Raw genomic sequence first — 18,026 nt, 5'->3', positions numbered from 1 at the left:
GGCAGAAGTTTGAAGCCTTCATTATTTGGGGTTCTGTTTGTGTATCTAAAAAGGGTGCACCTCACTTATACGAAAATTAAATAAATTAAACAAATACCGTTTATTTAATATAATTTTTATTTGGACCAATTTCACTTCTTATAAACTTCATATAATTCTTGTTTGATATAACATTAACGTTTTATTAATTAAATTTTTATTGAATTGATATTAAATTCTTTTTTTTTTGTGAAATTACACTAGTTTGTTATAATTATTAATACAAAGATCGAACACTCAGAAAATATTCCTTCGATCCGGTCGGATTCGAACCGACGTCTTCTTGCATACCGTGTCAGATGCTGTACCAACTAAGCCACGGAACGAACCAACGGACCCCACGAATTTTTCTATGTGCTTGCGTCGTGTCTTTGTATTTGGTTTTTCAACGACTTTTTAGTCGTAGCGCCATCTATGAGAAATCTATGAGAGATTTCGAGTACCAAAAACGAATATGTTTGCGTTTCTGAACATGTTTTCAGTCCAAATGAATTAATAAACCTGATATTAATTATAGAGATATCTTTTTCCCAAATAAGCCTATTTCTAGATGAAATGAAATTTAGAGAAAATGACGTTATGTTAACTGAGGTTTATAACTTACGATCGTTATTAAAAATGATTGTTAGTGTAAGTGATCATTATAAAAAATAAAATTATAGAAGGTAAGTTTATAATAAACGTTGGTTATATGAAATGAAGTACTACATTATAAATGAGTCTATAGGAAGTAAAATTATGCCAATTGAACGTTATAATAACATTTATATGACACATTACACACCCACCTAAAAACGGTTCTTATTTTTATTTGAAGGTTAAATAATTTAATTTAATTTTTATTAAATAATCCGGACGGTAAGCAATATCTGCTCAGCTATTTATAGATCATCAGCTCTTTCCCAATTAGAGTAGGGATTTGACCATTATAATATGCTGAGAGTTCCATTTTACAAATAATACAACATTGTATAAAAATAAATTTATTCCTACAAAAATTTACTACAACTTTAATTTAGCTTTTGTCTTAAAAGTCATCCGTTGAATTAGATGAAATTGACTCTAATATTTATTATATACAAGATTCAATATTGTCAATGACATCACATTCATGCATCAAGACACGACTCGAGTCGATCAATACATTTATATATTGAATTTTACAGTGTCTCCACAATATTGCACCATGTAAACAAATTGAATGTATACAATTTGAAGATCAAACACATGTTACTCTTTGTACATATAATATCATGTTTGTTATAAGTACGTTGTTATCAAATAGCTGTATTTCCTGTAGTCTTCCGATACTTGTCTCTTAAATGATTGGACTTTGGTGGTATGATCTTCCGCATTTTCTGTTTCTTTCGTAGCGTTTGTCCGCCGTGGTAAAACGTGGCCTGTGACGTCAGACGCTAAAATTATAACGCACAGCACGAGAACTATCTGGAAAGAGACAAAGAAGTTGATTCAGTGACCTAATTTAGATTTTGAACATGCAATCAAGCTCCCTTTCTGCAATGTGGTTGTGATTAATAAACTAGGTATTTAGAACAGTGATGTTTTGTATTACGAATAGGGAATAGGCGTATTTCTTTAAGGTTGCGAGATGATTAGGTACTTAATTTCGTCAATGTAAGAACGAATAATGTTATTAAAATATAATAGAACAATTTTTTTGACACCAAGTGGCGACTGGATGGACACTTGTCCGTGCGACACGCCTGTCCATGGCAGTAGTATTCAGAACTTTAAATTGTATTATCGTGCTTTAATTATAATATCGCCTTATCGTGCTAGCCCTATTCTTTCCGTTTCTTTTTTGTTTTTTGTCGAAAAATATATTTAAAAAGTTTTTCTATTTGTATTATCAGTGCTTTACATATGTTGTCGTAAACCAAAATATACTTATGAATATACTTATCACTAACAAACACCTTGACAGTCATCGTAACGTATAAATTTTTATATAAGTAGGTACAGAACCAGAACGCAGTATTTAAGTAAATTGCGTCAATACAGTAGAGAAGGCGAAAAGAGAAATGTAAAATACTCTTTATTGCACTTTAAAATTAAAATGGCCGAACGATTAAATCAAGAATGTGTACAATAGAAGGAGATATCAAAAATGCTCCTATCTAGTACATACTCAATTACTTAATACAGATAATGATATCATTCAATTAACTGCCTCTGTGGCCGAACGGTTACCATGCCGGGAGAAATATTTGTATGGCCTACATTTATTACTCTCGTGTGTTTGAGTGTAATTTGTGGTTGTCTATGTGTGTGTCCATGGCACCCACGACACAGGGTTTCCCTAGAGCGGGGCTATGAGAGTGTGAATTTTTGTGAAATCACATATGGTACATAAGTGACAAATCGGTGCTTCTCAAGGACAATGGCCGATTCGGAATAGTTCATTTGATGTATCAGTAGAGGTGGGCGTTTAAACGAAAAGTACTTTAAAAAGTTTGCTTTTTATAATAAGCACATAAGCACGCTTTTCAGTTTAAGCGTAAGCGTTAACAACGTGCTTATATTTTAAGTCCTGCCATCTATGTTTCCTAAAGAAATAAATTCATCAATGTGAATAATATTTTTTTAGATAACAATAAAACTCGTGTTTTACAAATAAACTTACTTATCTTAAAACCTTTAGTGGTCTACTCTTGTTTATCGCTATCAACACAACTTTGCAAGCTTTTAACATAAAGTCTACGCGCTTAAATTTTTTTCTAAATAATTTTGTAAGCTTCAAGCTTTTGTAAACTAAAAAGCGTTTAAAAAAACTTTTTTTTAAAGTACAACGTTTTAGCGTTTAAAAAAGTAAGCAGTTTTTCCCATATCTATTTATCAGTCACACAGCTGTATTATAACGTGCTAAATTATAGTGTGAGTAAGATACCGAGCTTTTCATTGGTTACTATAATCGAGCGACAATACGATTTGGCGCCTTTATTTGCCAGATACGCCACAATTTTTTTATACCAAATTCCTGATGAATTAGGTCGCATCTTTAGAATGACTGTGACCTAATTATAAAATTAAGTTTAATATATCGTAAAACGACTTTAAAAATCATTGTTCATTAGGTTGTTGATTTGGAACTGACTCATTCAGACTCGAATAGCACAGATTCTCTATATAGGTCTTTTTAATTATGTTTGAAATTCCACTCCCGCGTCGGTATATAAACGCCGCATTTAGTGTTGAATTAAACGACAACACGCCACCACGGTTGGTGGAAAAATGACGGATTGGCAGTTCATCATCAAATATCTTAGAGGACTTTTTTTATAATTAAAACGACTTAATTATGATAAAGTCATAACATCTTGCTAACCTGGCGAAAATTAAAGAGACTTAATTCTTGTTGTGAAATGAACAAAAAATATCAGTAAAAAAAATGACCTAAACTTAAATGGGAACGCGCCCTATAGCTACTAGTTTTTATAAATGCCGGTGACATAGCGTGACATGTTCAAAAAGATAGATAACATATCTATCGTTCTAACTTTAAGATTGCAATTCGCATCGATTATTATGGTAAACATAAAATATTAAATTGCTACATAGACATTCACTAAAACGGGTTTTTCTTTCTCACTGAAGGGCATGCACTGGCTTTTTTCGAATTATGAGATGTTTAGTTTATGCTTGCTTTAGCTGTGAAGTAAAACTTTCTGATGGAACATACACATTGGGAAGAATCATATAACTTCGAAGACGTGTGAAGTCCTGGATGAGTCCTCTATGGGCTATGGCGTAAAATCCTCTAGTTAAAAAAGCAGACCAGCCAGCTCACAACGAGTCCATCCCAACTCTTCTCGATCCTAATTGAATACGCAAAAGGAATACTTAACAAAACGCAAAGAGTAAAGCAGCAGTAGAGCTCCTCGTGAAAGAGTTGGTCCAGTACTGCCACCTCACCTATTTCTGCCGCCAAGTAGTAATGTGCTTGTGAAATTAGAGGCACATTGGAGTTTTCAACTTATGTCTCAGAGTGACAGTCGTAGTGGCAATGCCCCTCAGATCTGTGGCAGTGATCTTCTAAAAAGCCTAAAGATTTGTCTACACATTTACAGCAAATACGAGAAATGATACCAGTGCTTCACAATCTTACAAGGAAAAAGAATGTTATTTAGAAGGAATACTTTCGAACTGTTTCTATAACTTAAAGGAGTATTTCGATAGTAAAAGTACAAGATATTATGTGTATTGTATAGTAAGTTAAGTTGACATGAATCTATGTATTAATATTAGTATAGTGAAGTAAGTTAATTGCAGAGCCCTTACGGGGTTTATGTTGGAATGTAATAATAGCTAAGACCTTTTGTACCACAAAAGCAACAAATCGATACGTCCAATGAACACTAAGCCAACTTTATTTTTTGGTCGTCTTATTTTATTTTTGTAAACAGCCATATTTATTGACTAATATTCTGCTCCACGAATTTCGTAATGCAAAATAAAGAAACAAAAAACTAAATTCGAAAAAAAAGCAATATGATTAATTTTGTAAAAAAAAAACAGAGCAGGTCCAAAAAATAAGTTGGCGTGGTGTTCATTGGAGGTATCGAAATGATATGATTATGATTATGATACTTTTTACTGCGAATATCGTTCTTAGGCTTTCGCGATTGTTACATTGGAAATGAAACATTTTATTGTTAACTAAATCGTAATTTGTTTTTTCAAATGGTCACGGCTGATTCATGGGACCTGTAAAGGGCTCGAGACGTTGGTTTATTCTAAAAAAAAGGTACACGATTAAGAGCCGAAAAAATATGATTTTATTTTCGAAACGAATATTATGTTTTATCATAACAATATTCAGTGCAACATAAAGTCCTTTTCTGAATAATATAATATTAAGTATAATAAATTCGGTTAAACGTGTACATGGTGATTTTAACCAAATAATGAAAAATACCTTTTTTGTTACTTATTATACGAGTTTAATTTTTAAGTAAATGGGTAATTAGGTAACATATAGAAAAAAACGGTTTTGTTATTGTAATTACAAACAGAAACGTCGTTATAATTCTAAATCAATATAGACACTATTTGTACTTCCTTTGCCTGTTAGTTAATGTATTTGTATAGTATATCTTTACCTAATATAAATTTAGGGTCTTACAAAACATGATAACCGGTTTTTTACAACTTTATTATTTGCCATTGGTAAAATTTATTTTTTGATTATAATAAACATTGTATTAATTTCAGAATCCTAGCTCATAATAATGCGAATTAAGTGTATTTATTTATTTATGCAATGAATAATAATAATGAACAAAACAATATGATTTTTATCTTGTTTTAAGTATTGTTTACTTTTTTATCGATTTCAAAAAAAGTACGAGATTCTCATTTCGACTGTATTTTTTTGTGTACCTATATATTACGCAATTACTCCGACATTCCGTTTTATTGGAAAGGGAATACCTCATTAGTGGTTCCAATCAAATTTGAAGAAAATATTCCACGTCCTAGGTGGATGAAACCGGATTCATCACCATGAATCCGGTTTTATTGGATTTAAACGGCAAACTTTTGAGATCTTTTTTTTATAAAAAAGTTATAATAATAAAAAAAATAAGTATGACACGTGCTTCCATTCTATTAAAGGAAAAACACTGAAGCTATTTGTCAAGAAAATGTATTGAAATGTTATAACAAGCGATTGGAAATTCCAGTTAGTTCCGCACTGTGATATCAATGTGTATAGGAGTATAATATAATGGGCATAGGAGTAGAAACGATTGCTATAAAGAGTGATTCGTTTTTATACATAAATTTTTAATATCAATAGAGCTCCTTGTAACACAGTTCGTCCAGGGAAGTACTTCCACCTTACATATTTCTGCTGTCAAGTGGTAATATGAGCATTGCGTTTCGATTGTGAAGGGTGAGAGTGCTAGTGAAATTACGGGCACATGGGACTTATCAACTTACGTCTGTAACGGTGACGGGCGCAGTAGCTGTACCCCTCAGAGCTTTGCGATTTAAAGCTCTAAGTGGAACTGCAATTGAATTTGCTCATCTGGTCAAAAAAAAGAAAAAATAATAAATTTGCGTATGTATACATAAATTATAAACCCGCATACACTGCGCAACACATCAATGACCCCATCTTGCCTTAAGGAAAACGTGATGAATTATGATGTAGAACCCGCTTTTTTATGATATCATGTGACTGGACAAATAAGTCGTGCGCGTAGTGTTTAGCGACATGCCAATACAACAGTAGGGTTAGCACAGTAGGGCGCGACTTGCGCGAGAGCGACTTATAGCGCTTGATTTCTATGCAAGAATCTCGCGCTTTAAGTCGCTTTCGCTCAAATCGCGCCTTAAAGTGCTAGCCCTACAGATGCCATTCAGAGTTTCAAAAGATCTGAGGGGCACTGTCGCTATGCCTGTCGTCCTGAGATATAAAGCTGACAATTCCAACGATTTAGACCTCAAGGACACGGCTACCTGTATACTGGCAGCATTGCCTCACTGGATGGTAGTGATACTATGTTTTTTTAAAGTAAAGTACAATCTCTTGACCACTACCTAGCCCTGAAGCAAAAATAGGATTTACGATGTAACGATCTCGCCCAAAAGATGCCTACCTTAAAGATACTCGGGGAGATGTATGTACTCGAAAACACAGTTGCAGGCAAGGAATTCTATTCCTGGGCTGTGCGCATAATAAAATACGACGAAAAGTGTTTAGTACGCCTGAACGGAAAGTAAGGATAATATATATATACATATAAATAGTTTTATATGCAATGTGTTACAAATACGAAAAATCTAAGACTTCGATATAAAGTTGACAAGAACCATGTGTCTTTAGTTTCACCAGTACCCTTCCCATTCAATACCAGAACGCAGGTAATGCTTAATTACTGCTTGGTTGCAGAAATAGGTACAACGGCAATGAACGAACTCTTCTGCTAATGATTCTTAATATTACTAAGGTATCGTAATCACTAAATAGAACACTTACTACAGAAATACCAAAATTTTAACTTTTTAATTTCAGCTTAGTGTGTAAAGAACAATTTAATGTGTAGATATATCTATATTCGTATAATTACGTTGTTTGCGTGTGGAAACTCTTAAAGGTACATATTTCTGCCGTCCACTAACTAAAACGCGGCAAAAGTAACAAATTGTCAAATAACCATTTTAAATAGCAAAAAATAGAGCACAAAATTCTTTTTAAAAACACTTAAAATTAGTTAACGTGTTCGACTTATTGGACTAACGATGCATAACTGAAATATCATCAAACAATTTTAATATTCTGAAACTGGGCTATGGTTTTTTTATGAGATCTCTAAACATTATTTTGTCACTTGGATGGCAGATTTAAGTAACTTTTTAAATAGACCTAAAATGAAGGTTCCATTGTCACAAGCAGCTCTACTGATACTAAATCTATGCTATTACGCAAGTCGGAGAAAAATCGCATAAATGTGCCAAGACGAGTCCTGGTGTGGTGGACTATGTCCTAAAACCCTCGCGTCAGATAAGGACCATGAAGGTCCGCTTACAAAGTCTTAATGCCTACTACATTTCCCAACTGGAGACAAATATCCACAAAAAGTCCTTACTGAACATTGATGGGTAAAGAGTACTGTTATAAAGAAAAACATCTACGATAATTTAAATAATACTATAATGACCACGCTTCAATATGTCACGAAAACATATTTTTATATACATATAATTATGAACCTACATATAATGGATAGATTAAATATTCGTCTGTTTGAGGAATTCTGCAGTGATTGTACGTATTACTTTTGCAGTACGGTTCACGTAGTCTCTTTTTTTTTCACGCATGTCCATAACAGTTGCAGTGCTGCTCAGAGCTTAAAATCGCAAAGAACTGAAGGCACTTACACTTGACCATTTCGTCCTGAGACAAATTGGAAAGTTCCATATGCCTGTTATTTCGCAAGCACATTATGACTTGGCGGCAGAAATAGGTACATCCCTAGACGAACTCTTTCACAAGGAGCTCTTACTGGTGCTTTATTCTTAGCATTCTTGAAACTATGTCCAGTTGAGATTGTTTTGCTAGGTATTCCGTTAGCATATCCAATTAGGATCGAGAGGAGTTGGGATGGAGTCGTTGTGAGCTGGCTGGTCTGGCTTTTTAACTAGAAAGTTTTACGCCATAGCCCACCATCCAGGACTTCACACGTCTTCGAAGTTATATGATTCTTCCCAATGAGTGTGTTCCATCTGGAAGCTTTTCTTCACCGTTAAAGCAAGTTTAAACTAAACATCTCAAGATTCGAAAAAAGCCAGTGCATTTAGTGAGAAACAAACCCCGGAGCCCCCGACATAGGGGTGATTTTTACAAAGGAAACAACTAGTTGCAAAACTGGTAGATGATACAAAAACATCGATTAGAACAATTAGACCTGTAACTTCACAAACATAAACAAGAATTTAGCAAATACGGTACCAACAACTAAATAAAAATATTCCGAACACTACATACAGTGTGTTGTTATACGGAAGTAAAATTTAAAAAATACTTCTCTTACTTTCCTCTTAAAAATATATAAGGATAGCCCAAAAATATATATATTATTTGAGTTTTTGTTACAGACGGATGTCTGTGGATACAGAGCGCCTAAAGAAAGCATTTGAAAGTAGTTTATTCTACTAAATTTTAAATGATCTATTTAAAATTATTAATACAAATATCGAAAAAATTCCTTTGATCCGGCAGGATTCGAACCGACGTCTTTTAGCAAACCGTGTCAGACGCTATGCCAACTAAGCAACGTAACGAACCAGCGGACCTCACGAATTCTTCTATGTGCTTGATTGTCGAAAGTTTGTATCTGGTTTTTAACGACTTTTTAGGCTTTGAAATTATGACATTTAAAATGATCTCATAACTACTACTACTACTATACTACTATATTATTTATATGGGGGGCAGTGACAGTGACCCTCAGATCTTAGTGATTTAAAACTCTGAATGATACTGCAACTGTTATGGATTGGCGCGTCGCTTACCGTCATGTGCACGACTTGTTCGTCACGTTATTTGGTATCGTAAAAAATACTAATTTGTTGTATACGTTCTGTTAAGGATCTAATGAGAGGGTAAAACCCTCTAGCCATAATTTGCTTTTTTTAACCTCAGTGTATAAAAACTCTTTAATAACATTAAGTGAATACACGCAGCAATTAACATAACTGTAAGGAATTTTAAATTTTAACTGCTGGGAGCAAGCATGCTATTTGAGTTGTCGATACTTCAATTATTTTATTTTCCTGATATTGTTGTTTGTAACAACAATATCAGCAAAAATACAATTTTAACAGCTACAAGTAATTACAACTTTTGTATTAAAAGAAATGACCTCAAAAAGGTTGCTTATCCGTTTTCGCTTTGTATATTATCATTACTTGTCACATCTATGTGTCTAGTTTTATTCAAATCGGTTAACGGAAAGTGGGTGAAATTCATTAAAAAGGGGTCATCCTCTAATTTGCCACTCTTACAAGTGAAATATTTTCTTCAAATTTGAATGAGTCAAAGGGAGGGTTTTTTTCCATAAAAAAAACCCTCATCGAAATTTATTCACAAATGTAATTAATTAATTAAAATAATTGCGTAAAATTCATAAAAAAATATCCTTTTTTGAAGAAGGTTAAACGTTGAAACAAAATTTATTATAATATATAAAATAGCTCTGGAAATACGCACTATGAATGGCACGAAAAACATAAGAAGGATTTAAGCAGTTTCAATAGTAGCGTAACGCCAAAAAGTTGACACTAGCGTCTATGTATATAATGTTATTGGTAAAAGGAAGACAACTCATTAAAATAAAAATAAAACCCTGTTTCATAGATCGTTAAACAGTTAAATTTTAAATATGATAACAATAATTAACTTACCGTTAATCGGTCCATTAGTCTATCAAAACATAACTATACAGCACGAACAGGACATGTGGATGTTTACAAAATATTAGTGACAACGTCCCATGTCTGTACACTTGTTAATTTAGGCGCGCGGCCATCGCGTCTGGCTGTTCGTATGTGAATGAGATGCGGTGGTCTCTCAGCAACATTTATATAACTGAAATGTTTTGATAATACAAAATATAACATTTAACTTTATTGTCATAATATTTAGGAAGCTAACAATAGTCTCCTTGATCGAATACTCCCGCGGGCTTACTGTATATATTACAATTTTTATAATCTACCTCGAGGTGGCAGAGACATGGCCCACGTGAAATAGAACTTTTACATGATAAGTAAATAAAAATGTATATAACAAAAGTAGTAAATATTTGGACGTATATGAAGATTGAGTACCTTTATTTGTGAAAAAGAAGTTATTTGGTTTTTTAATAATATGTATTTAAGTTAAAAAAGCTTTTAAACGGCTAAAAAGCCATTTAAAATCAATACAAAAATTCGCAACAAGCACATAGAGAAATTTGTAAGATCTGCTGGCTCGATTTGTAGCTTAGTTGGTAAGAGCAGTAGCCACGAGGAGTCGAGAAATGCTGGTACGAGTTATGCCTGACAAAGGAATTTTGTTTTTGTGTTTTTTTTTCGAGCTTTGTATCAATAATAAAAAAGATGTTTTGACATTTTTTGCATGAGATTTTTACCTGTTAGCTGTGCATTAAATTTAGAACTATAAATCAATGTACCTACCTTCTTGTGAATAAGTCTCAACGTAATAAAAACCAGTAAAAAAAAAAAGGAAAATCCGAACGACAAATCCTTGATGTATGTACATAGTGTTTTGAATATCTTTTAGATAATCCAAAAATAACAAGAATTCATTTTAGATAATAAAATTTGTGAACGGTGGTAGCCTAGTGTGAGAACGGTAGTGATTCGACTCCCTGGATGGAGGCATGTACCTACTTTTGATTTCTCATTTGTGTACATTTGTCTATACCTCTCGTTAACAGCAAAGGAAATATTCGTAACGAAACCTAAACTAGTTGACGAACGTTCACAACCGTTGGAAAACGTATGAACTCCCCATCGCGCTTTAGATTATCTTGGCCTAAACGGATAGATACTAAGTGAAGGGACAAATAAGTCGTGCGCCTGATGGTAAACGACACGCCTGTCCATAACAGTTGCAGTACCACTCATAGCTGTAAATCGCAAAGATCTGAGGTACACTGCCTCTGCGCCCATCACCCTGAGACGTAAGTTGAAAAGTCCCATGTGCCTATAATTACACCAGCACTCTTACGCTTTAAAACCGGGACGCAGTAATGTTCACATTACCGCTTGGCGGCAGAAAAAGGTGGCATTTCCCTGGATCAACTCTTTTACAAGGAGCTCTACTGTAACTATCTATAGTAATATAGATAGCGTGATGATATCGAGTTCTTAGGTTTTCGCAATTGTCCATATACCTACGAGAGACCGCAATCGCAGTCAAGCTTATACCTAAACTCCTGCGTCTTTTAAGGGGATGTTACATTTCAGTAGGTCTTAATAGGTCTTAATTAACGCACGCCTGAGGACTTTCCGATCCTGATTCAAATCGGAATCTCGAAGTCCTGAAGTCTCGAAATCTGAAGATGAACCTGACTCCTACTATATCTTTCTAATTTCTGAATTAAATCAACAATTAGAAACGTCAAAAACTTCCGATCGGCCAGTTGTGAATCGCAATTATGCGCCTCGACTCGGAAAAGACGCAGTTTCCGATCGGGAGAGGCAATCAAAATCTGCTTGTCTGTAATACTTCTCACATAAAGTAAAATGGCAAATCTTCGCTCGACATTAGCGTGGAATCTACATAGGATTTGCTTGATATATTAATGTTCTCTGCGGCTTACTGCGGCTGTGTTGGTTTGTTTGAAAAAACGGATTTACGCGATTTAGATGCTGCCTCCGTGGCCGAATGGGTACCATGCTGGACTGCCACTCAGAGGTCCCAGGTCCCGGGCCGGAAGAAATATTTGTATGGCGTACATTTATTTCTCTCGTGAGTTTGGGTGTAATATGTCTTTGTGTGTGTCCATGGCAGCCGCGATACAGGGTTTCTCTGGTGCGGGACTATGTTGGGTGTGTGCGTTATTTTTATTATTATTATTATTATTAAGATCCAAAATTTATTTCCTCTGATAATGAAGAATTAAAAAAATCTACTATTTAAATATTGCTTTGTTTGATAAGTAATAACCGAAGCACAACATATTTTAATTTCAATTATAATACGAAAAATAAATATCTCAAATATAATTTAACAATCGACCCCGCAAAGAATCACGCAGAGACAATAGAATTTTTGGCGTGCTCTGAGTATATATTCATTTCGATTGTTTCTTTCCATCGTTTTCATTAAACTAACATCATTTTTTCTATTACAATAGCTATTGTTTGGGGTAAGTAAATATTATATTAAAAAAAAAGTGCCATTGGAAGCACTGATTTGTATTTATTTATCAGTATACAATGACACAGTTCAAACCTATAAAGTATAAGTACTTTCTATCCAAGACATTACCTACACATAACAGCACATTAAGCTATATGTAAGAACTTCAAGTGTATATGTTACTAGCAAGTTATGAATAGTACATAAATAAAGAAGAACATTTCCACCATCGCACCTCCCATCAAAGGAGTAGAGCCCATCCTCGTTCGTTCCTTCCTCGAACATGCAAGATGTAGAGCGGTCTACATCATGAAGTATTTCCTTTACGCTATGCGTCGGGGTTCATCAATAGGCGAGTCGACAGGACTCTCAAAGGCTGGCAATACGTAGACAGCGCCTATGATGTTACAGATGTCCATTTAAAACGATGACTACTTCCCATTAAATGGCTCGTCTGCTCAATTGCCTCTTATTTTACATTAAAGTGAGCAGCTATGAAGAGGTCAAGCTGACCGCGAGGTGTGTAGGAGGCTACGCCGACAAGAGCTTGGTTCTTCAATAGGATGATTTGACGAAATTTCAAGTTATTACTTAGGTTACTTAGGTACTTAGGTTACCTACAGATTTGCTTAATTTTCGACGATCGTTACTATGACCTGTTAGTGACTGATAAATATCAAGATTAAATTACAATACAATACTTAATTAAAATATTAATTATATGCCTAATTTAAATTCTAGAGTGTCGATTGACAAAAACTACGTTCTCGATCTTCAGTTGGTTACACATTTACTCGATTTGGTTCGATCGTCAAAAAGTCGAGCAAATCTGCAGGCACTTTTATACACTCTATGTGATTTTTTTTTTATAATATCAAGTGACGGGACGAACAAGTCGCCTGATGATAAACTAGTCTATAACAGTTGCAATGCCACTCAGAACTTTAAATAGCAAAGATCTGAGTGGCACTGCACTGCGCCCGTCAACCTGAGACATAAGTTGACAAATCCCATGTGCCTGTAATTTCACCAGCACCCTTACCCTTCAAAATCGGAACACAGGAATGCTGACATTACTGCTTGGCGGCAGAAATAGGTAAGGTGGCAGTACAGCCCTGGACGAACTCTATTTTAAGGAGCTCTACTGCTACTAAATACATATAGAGTGAATATGTGAATATACATAAAGTGAATGATTAATATGTCTCGGAAATACTGAATGAATAAAAATTAAAACATCAAAACAAAATTCTTATAATTATTTATTTATACTTATAAAACTTTCTTCTAACTAAACTGTCGTAGTCATTTAGGATAACTTTGCAATAATCAGTAGGGCTAGTACGACAAGATGCTGTTTGTATGCCTGAAGCAATATCTTAATATAAAAGATTCATTATTACTTTTTAATATAAACAGTGTATTGCACTACGTAGTGTAATCATAGATATATATTAATCATATATATATGTACACTACATATTTAATTAATAATGAATATTTGACTTTCCTGCGCAACATTGACAGATAGCATCGTGAGTAAAAAAAATGTTTTGTAATCATTGACTTACAAATAAATGGACGACGGGTCTAATACAAAAACCATGAAAAAAATGTCCTAAGTCAAGCTATTTAAACGTAGTGACATGTAAAAGAATATGAAAAAGCTAAAAAGTTGAATTTAAATTGTAATGTCATCGCAGTACTGTCTAATTTTGTTTGCTTCGCTGTCAGTCGAACAAACGAAGACTAAAGCGTGAATGACGCTCTGTATACGATTTTAACGCCCTATAACTTCGGACACTTTTTAGCGCGGACCCGACGTCCATATAATTGTAAGTCAATGTTTGTAATATAATATTTTACCTATTGATTTTTTTCTGTTGGCGCTGTCAAAACAAACGCTTTAAAACTTTGCAAGCAACCTAACATTGTTGTATTTGTTAGGAAGTCTTTCCATCGAAGTTATAATGACATAAGTATACACAGGATGCGTCATTTGGATGTACACAACTTTATATTGACCCGCATTACATTTAAGTGAGAAGGGGTGACTGAAAACCTTCGCTGCGAATGTCTTGAACAGGAGCAGGGGATCTACATTCGTTCTCTGTCCGACATTCGCTGGAAACAATTACTGTCATAAGTATATTCGACCAAATGAAGACAATGTCAAATATAAAACTTCATTCGCATCAAGCGTCTTTTATTTTGGTCGTGTATCCTTATTTGACAACAATTGTTTGGCTATGCACCAGCTGAAACTCTCCTTTTGCGTCCTGTAACTAAATCTCTTATGATGTTTCACTTATGTAGTTGTTTTTAAGGTTTTTATAGTTATTGTTTTATGATTTTGTTTATAATGGAGGCAATGAAGAGAGATTTATTTATTTAATATACAACGATATTATATGTATTATTTTATTAGCTTAAAATTTGTGGGCTAAAGGCGGAAACTTTAAAGTTATTTCACAAATTTGTAATATGTCAGTGTAAGGAAACAAAATACGTGATTTCTACTTCAAACGTGCTGCAAGGCCTTAATGAAAGTAAATTTTTTGCTGATTTGTACAATCGTGGGAGATTCGACACGTCATTTCACACGATACTAAGTATGTTTTGATTTAATCTGACATCATGCAGTACAAAACCATGGTTAGCGTGCCATTACGTTTACTTCATGTTTGTTTTATGGCATCGAGGTGGCAAACCCAGCGAATCTTTGTTGAGACCTCTGCCACTGTTTAACATGTAGGAACATCAAGTTATATTTATCACTAGTTACAAGAATGCTATATTTATCGAGAAATTTAAAAAAAGCAGTTGGAAAAGATTAGGCTAGCTGCAGATGATAGCTTTAGGAACAGACATCTGTCTACATTCTTTCACTGTCGATTCCAAAATCTTATCCAGCCTCGTGTGCTTCTCCCCACTTCCATCCACTTTTGCTATTGTACAACAACTCTTCTATACTTATCTAACCACATTTATTGTAGAAAATAATATATAAATTTAGCAGTTTTAATAATGAAATAATATTGCTGCTATATGAAGACATATTCTCATAGTACCTCACTTGATCCTTTTTTCACTCTTTCTCCATCTTCTTAACCACGTTTCCAAATTTCATTATTATTATATTATAAGTTCCCCGTTTTCAAAACACCTTGTAAGTGGCTGAAATGCTAACCGCTACAAGCCAAGAAAAATAAGGCACAAAGACTACAGAAAATTTCACCAAGATTTGGATGTATGGCTTTAATAACACTTTGCCTTCTTCTACGTAAAGAATGTTTTTGGTTTCCATAGTTTAAGCCAAATGTCGATTTCTTGCAGCGTTACCATTGTCACTTTTTTTCGATAAACCATTACTCACTGTATCCACATTTATCATGTTTTTATTATTTCTGTTGGAATATCGGGAAAATAAAAAGAAGTAACCTTGGTAAGACACCTTAAGTAGTGATTATCATTTAGTGAATAACTACAAAAGTCTTAAAATCTAAGTCTGCCTCTCCAGGGCTTAGATTAAAGATTCATCTGCGGAGTTCATCATTCGTCGTTGTTCAATCTTCACACTTTTAGACTTTGGACTCTCAGCGCTTGAGATAGAATGGAATTTAAATATACATTATATATTAAATAACGGAAACGTGTCGTTGTCTGTACTTATAAATAACTTGTAAATAAAAAATATTAATAAAATAATTTATTTCATCATCAGCTTACACGAATCCACTGCTGGACATATGCTCTCCTTGAGCATGTCAACTCTCCCTGTCTTGTGCCGCCCGCATCCATGCTGCCGGCCGCCATTCTCAGGTCGTCCGTTCATCTTGCTGCAGGGCGTCCTACACTACGTTTTACTAGACGTGGTCGCCATTCCAGAACAAATCTGCTCCATCACCGATCAACCCTCCTGCAGACATGCCTGGCCCACTGTCACTTAAGCTTACTGATTTTGCGAGCTGTGTCGGTTACTTTAGTTCTCTGACGTATAACAGAACTCATTACAGATTCGGTCCATCAGAGAAACCCCAAGCATAGCTCGCTCCATACCACGCTGAGCGACTTTGAATTTGTGGATGATGCCTGCTGTTAATGTCCATCTCTCGCCTGCGTAGGAAATAACTGGTAACGCACTGGTTATGTGCCTTAGTTTTTAGGCTTTCTGGAATTGACGACCTGAAGATGTGGCGAAGCTTCCCAAATGCCGCCCAGCCCAAACGAATTCTCCCGTCGACTTCCTTCTCGAAGTTGTACTTGCCAAGCAGGATATTTTGGCTAAGGTAGACGTAATTGTGCACGACCTCAAGAGCAACCCCACCTACGATTATAGATCCCGGGGTCACATGTGCGTTGAACATAACTTTCGTTTTGTCCAAGTTCATCCTGAGACATACTCACTATGAAGAATCGTTTAAGCCGTTCATCATCTCGCCGAGCTCTTGGAGAGATTTCGCCATAATAATAATATCATCTGCAAATTGAAGACATGAGATGTACTGCCCGTCAATGTTGAAGCCCCGTCTCTCCCACTCGAGCATCTTGAAGACGTTCTACAGCGCGTTAGTGAACAATTTCGAAGAGATGATGTCTCTCTGTCTCACTCCACGACGCAGTTGAATTGGTCTTGTGCTTTGTCCTTGGATTTGGACGGTCATCGTCGCTACAGCGTAAAGATTTCTCAACACTTCGATGTAACGGCAGTCAATCTGACATCTCCGCAAGGAGTCCAGAACAGCCCAAATCTCGATGGTGTCGAAGGCTTTTTCGTAATCCACATACGCTAGGCACAATTGTCGTTTATATTCTTCGTTCTTCTGAATAATTTGCCTCAATGTGGTCTACTATACTGAATTTGCGCGAATTTGCGGGCAAGACGACTCGTGACAATCCTCGAGCACAGCTTATATACATGACTCAGGAGGGAGATGGGTTGATAATTTTTCTTTTCTAGTTGATAATCTTTTTTTTTCTAGAAGGGTCTTGACCCCCTTTTTGAAAAACAGGACCACCACGATTCCGAAATAGTGCCAGTGTTAATAATATTACTAATAATTTATTTATCTCAATGCTTTCATTTTATTAGGCAATCACAACAAATACCTGGTTTCCAATTAGGGCATTCTCTATGCCCCAGGCGGGGTAGTTCCGTTGGTCTAATATGCTTATAAAGCAACGGAACGGACACTACTCAGAACAACCAAACCACAACTAATTTAGATAATAGGAAATGAAACTATTTTTCCGGATTTAAATCGCGTATATTTGTTGAAAAAACGGAAAAATAGTTTCATTTCCTATGTGTAACAACCGCGAAAACCTAAGAACTCGATAATTTAGATAAATTAATTACTTTTTGGGGCTCTAACAACTTACCTATTACTGCCGCCAAGCATTAACGAAAACATTACTGCGTTCCAGTTTTGAATAGTAAGGGTGCTGGTGATATTACAGGCACATAGGACTTGTCAACTTATGTCTCAAGGTGATGGACTCGGCGGCAGTGCCACTCACAAACTAAAAAGAGATACTATGCCCCTCAGGTCTTGTGGCACTGCAACTGCTATGGACAGGAATATCGCTT

General features: G+C 35.1%; 1 long non-coding RNA gene across 2 annotated transcripts; it reads right to left on the bottom strand.

Annotated features, from left to right (window-relative positions):
* Positions 1–1,391: 1,391 nt before the first annotated feature.
* Positions 1,392–10,308, bottom strand: LOC113228917. 2 transcript variants are annotated; one of them, XR_003310351.1, is made up of 3 exons: positions 10,284–10,308; positions 9,970–10,153; positions 1,392–1,485 (listed from the first exon to the last, which is right to left on the bottom strand). It is a non-coding gene; the product is annotated as an uncharacterized LOC113228917 (long non-coding RNA). The 2 variants fall into 2 exon arrangements; XR_003310350.1 differs by having other exon boundaries at positions 9,970–10,302.
* Positions 10,309–18,026: the final 7,718 nt, after the last annotated feature.

Source organism: Hyposmocoma kahamanoa, unplaced genomic scaffold, assembly GCF_003589595.1.
Source record: "Hyposmocoma kahamanoa isolate Upper Pololo Valley unplaced genomic scaffold, ASM358959v1 262, whole genome shotgun sequence".
NCBI classification, from domain to species: domain Eukaryota; kingdom Metazoa; phylum Arthropoda; class Insecta; order Lepidoptera; family Cosmopterigidae; genus Hyposmocoma; species Hyposmocoma kahamanoa.
Note: the sequence above shows the minus strand (reverse complement) of the source record. Positions and strands in the feature narration are given on the sequence as shown.